Source organism: Triticum aestivum, chromosome 4B (genome assembly GCF_018294505.1).
Source record: "Triticum aestivum cultivar Chinese Spring chromosome 4B, IWGSC CS RefSeq v2.1, whole genome shotgun sequence".
Taxonomy (NCBI): Eukaryota; Viridiplantae; Streptophyta; class Magnoliopsida; order Poales; family Poaceae; genus Triticum; species Triticum aestivum.
The window spans coordinates 638,821,952-638,826,539 of record NC_057804.1 but is presented as its reverse complement, the minus strand read 5'-3'; positions in this window follow the sequence as shown (position 1 = coordinate 638,826,539).

Genomic DNA, 4,588 nt, shown 5'->3' with positions numbered 1-4,588 from the left:
CGGAATGAGTAAAGAGACTTGCCGGTAACGAGATAGAACTAGGTATGATGATACCGACGATCGAATCTCGGGCAAGTAACATAGCAATGACAAAGGGAGCAACGTATGTTGTTATGCGGTTTGACCGATAAAGATCTTCGTAGAATATGTAGGAGCCAATATGAGCATCCAGGTTCCGCTATTGGTTATTTACCAGAGATGTGTCTCAGTCATGTCTACATAGTTCTCGAACTCGTAGGGTCCGCACGCTTAACATTCGATAAACATATGTATTATGAGTTATCTGTTTTTGATGACCGAAGTTTGTTCGGAGTCCCAAATGATATCAGGACGTGACGAGGAGTCTCGAAATGGCCGAGACATAGAGATTGATATATTGGACGGCTATATTCGGACACCGGAAGTGTTCCGGAAAGTTTCGGGTAAAACCGGAGTGCCGGAGGGGTTACCGGAGCCCCCCGGGAAACTAATGGGCCACCTTGGGCCTTGGTGGAGAGAGGGAGGGGCGACCAGGGCAGGCCGCGTGCCTCCTCCCCCTTGGGTATGAATTGGACTAGGGAAGGGGGGCGGTGCCCCCTTTCCTACTCCCTCTCCCTTTCCTTCCTTCCCCCTCTCCCGGGAGGTGGACTCCTACTAGGACATGGAGTACTAGTAGGACTCCTCTCTCCCAGGCGCGCCTCTAGGGGGCGGCCGGCCTCCCCCTTGCTCCTTTATATACGGGGGCAGGGGGCACCCTAGAACACACAAGTTTCTCTCCCAACCGTGTACGGTGCCCCGTCCACAGTTACACACCTCAATCATACCATCGTAGTGCTTAGGCAAAGCCCTGTGCCGGTAGCATCATCATCATCATCACCACACCATCGTGCCGATGTAACTCACCCTCGTCCTCAATTAGATCAAGAGCATGAGGGACATCATCAAGCTGAAACGTGTGCTGAACGCGGAGGTACCGTATGTTTGGTACTTGATCTATTGGATCAGGAAGAAGTTCGACTACAACAACCGCGTTATTGAAATGCTTCCACTTTCGGTCTACGAGGGTACGTGGACATACTCTCCCCTCTCGTTGCTATGCATCACCTAGATAGATCTTGCGTGATCTTAGGATTTTTTTTTGAAATTATCACGTTCCCCAACAACTACTTGTTCATCCAGAATCTTTAAACCCAATTTTGTTATAAGAGTCCACTATACCTACCTATGAATTGAGTAAGATCCTTCAAGTAAGTTATCATCGGTGCAAAGCAATAAAATTGCTCTCTAAATATGTATGATCTTTTAGTGTGAGGAAAATAAGCTTTGTACGAACTTGTGATTGGAAAGAAATAAAAGCGACGGACTGCATAATAAAGGTCGCTATCGCAAGTGGTAATAAAAAGCGCATGACAACCTCTGCTTCCCTCGAAGAGCCTATCTTTTATTTTAAATACCGACTTTTATGCAAGAGTCATGGTGATCTTCACTATTGCTTTTATTTTTTTCTTTTTGTCAAGCATCATGTGTTGGGGAAAGATCTAGGCACACATATCCAGTCGTATGTAGGTGATCATGAGTTATTATTGTTGACATTACCCTTGAGGTAAATGGTTGGGAGGAGATATGTTTGACTGAAGCTTTGATCTCATAAGTATCGCATGAGTATTAGCAATTGTGAAAGACAAAATGATGGTTGAGTATGTGAACTTGCTAAATAAAAGTTCTTACATAGACTCTTTCTGACATTATGACAAATTGCAATTGGATCAATGACTGAGATCATAGTTTGTTAGTTTTCAATGAATATTATGGTTCATACTTTATCTTGTGAACGAATTATCACTTTAGCATGATAAGTTATATGACAATTTATTGTTGTTCTAATGATGATCATGATGCCCTCATGTCTGTATTTTGTTTTATCGACACCTCTGTCTCTAAAGATGTGGTCATGATTATCGATTTCGGTTTTCGCTTGAGGACAAGCAAGGTCTTAGCTTGGGGGAGATGATACGTCCATTTTGCATCATGTTTTTATCTTGATATTTATTGCATTATGGACTATTATTACACTTTATGATGCAATTCTTATACATTGTCTCTCTTATTTTGCAAGATTCACATGAAGAGGGAGAACGCTGGCTGGTAGAATTCTGGACCGGAAATGAGCAAATCTGAGATCCCTATTCTGCATAAATCTAAATGTCCTGAAACTTTATGGAGAATTATTTTGGAATATATAAAAATATTGGGCGAAGAAATACCAGGAGGGAACCCACCAGGTGGCCACAAGCATGGGGGCGCACCCTAATCTTGTGGGCCCCCTAGCCAGCCTCCGATGCCCATCTTATGCTATATGAAGTGTTTTGACCTAGAAAAAATAGAGGGAGGACTTTTAGGATGAAGCGCCGTCGTCTCGAGGCGGAACCTAGGCAGAAGCAATCTAAGTCTCTGGTGGAGAGATTCCACCGGGGAAACTTCCCTCCGGGAGGGGGAAATAAAAGTCATCGTCATCACTAACGATCCTCTCATCGTGGGAGGACTAATCTTCATCAACATCTTCACCAGCACCAACTCATATCAAACCCCAGTTCATCTCTTGTATCAATCTTTGTCTCAAAACCTTAGATTGGTACCTGTGGGTTGCTAGTAGTGTTGATTACTCTTTGTAGTTGATGCTAGTTGGTTTATTTGGTGGAAGATCATATGTTTAGATCCTTAATGATATTCAATACCCCTCTGATCATGAACATGAACATGCTTTGTGAGTAGTTACTTTTGTTCCTAATGACATGAGAGAAGTCTTGTTATAAGTAATCATGTGAATTTGGTATCCATTCGATATTTTGATGAGATGTATGTTGTCTCTCCTCTAGTGGTGTTATGTGAACGTCGACTACATGACACTTCACATGATTTGGGCCTAGGGGAAGGCATTGGGAAGTAGCAAGTAGATGATGGATTGCTAGAGTGACAGAAACTTAAACCTAGTTTATGTGTTGCTTCATAAGGGGCTGATTTGGATCCACATAATGCTATGGTTAGATTTATCTTAATTCTTGTTTCGTAGTTGCGGATGCTTGCGAGAGGGGTTAATCATAAGTGGGAGGCTTGTCCAAGTAAGGACAGCACCCAAGGACCGGTCCACCCACAGATTAAATTACCAAATTAGCAAACGTGAATCATACGAGCATGATGAAAACTAACTTGATGATAATTCCCATGTGTCCTCGGGAGTGCTTTGTTTTATATAAGAGTTTGTCCAGACTTGTCCTTTGCTACAAAAAGGATTGGGCCACCTTGCTACACTTTTGTTACACTTGTTACTTGTTACCCGTTACGAATTATTTTGGTACCAAACTATTTATTACCGATAATTTTGGTGCTTGCAGAGAATACCTTGCTGAAAACTGTTTGTCATTTCCTTTTTCTCCTCGTTGGGTTCGACACTCTTACTTATCGGAAGGACTACGATTGATCCCCTATACTTGCAGGTCATCAGTCATGTGGCTGCAGGTGGTGTAGTGACGGGTGGCTCTGGCCTGTTTTGACGTTGCCCAGATCTGGTGTGGATGAGTTGGCCCTCGTTGCGGTGGTGACCGGGGCTCCTCTTGGTGATGCAGGCGAGTTAGCGACTTTCGAGTGAAAACTTCATGCTATCTAACACCGGCGGCGGCCGTGGTGTCGCTTGCTTCTTGAAGGCGTCGACTTAGGTGATGTCCCTGGGCTAGGGCTCCGGGTGAAAATCTTTGTTTGTTTGCTCGGACTTGGCAACGGCACACTTCGCCCCGTCACACTCTTGGGGGTGTTGTCATGGAGTCCAGGTGTCGTCGGCCGGGCTGCAGCTACGTGTTAGGCTCCGTCTAGGCTTCATGTTATATCTTTTGATTTGATTTATAAAAGGGTCTTTCCACCACATTGTATCATTTGGCGGTGTGCTCTATTGTATTTCTCTATATATAAAACATGGCAAAAAACCTGTTTTGAGAGAAGTGAACTCGGTCGTTTTAACCTATCAAAGCTTCATTGTGACCTCCAAAAACAAAGACAATAGACTACTCGTTTGTAGTTTTTGTTTCTTTTTTGCTAGAAAACTTCCAATCTATTCATCAACTGTCATTATAGTACAAAGAACACCAGAAATAATAAATATTACATCAAATCCATAGACCATCTAGCAATGACTACAAGTACTGGAGCGAGCCGAAGGTGCGCCATCGTCATCGCCCCTCCTTCGTCGGAGCTGGGGAAAACTTGTTGTAGCAGACAGTCGAAAAGTAGTCGTGCTAAAGCCTCGCAGGACTAGCGCACCAGAACAACATCCGCCGCTAATGAAGAGAAACATAGACCGGAAGAATCGAACCTATAGACACACGAACGTAAATGCACCAAGACCGGATACATGGAGATCCATCGAAGACCAACACCGATCGAATCCCATGAGAACCGCCAGACACACACCTCCACACTCCTTTCAATGACGTAATTGTCTCGCCTTTCTAACCATGACCTAATTTCAACTAGAAGGAGCCGTCATTGTCTCGCCTTTCTGAGCATGACATAAACCCTAAAAAAAATCTAAAAACTGAGCAGTAGTCTTTCCACCGGT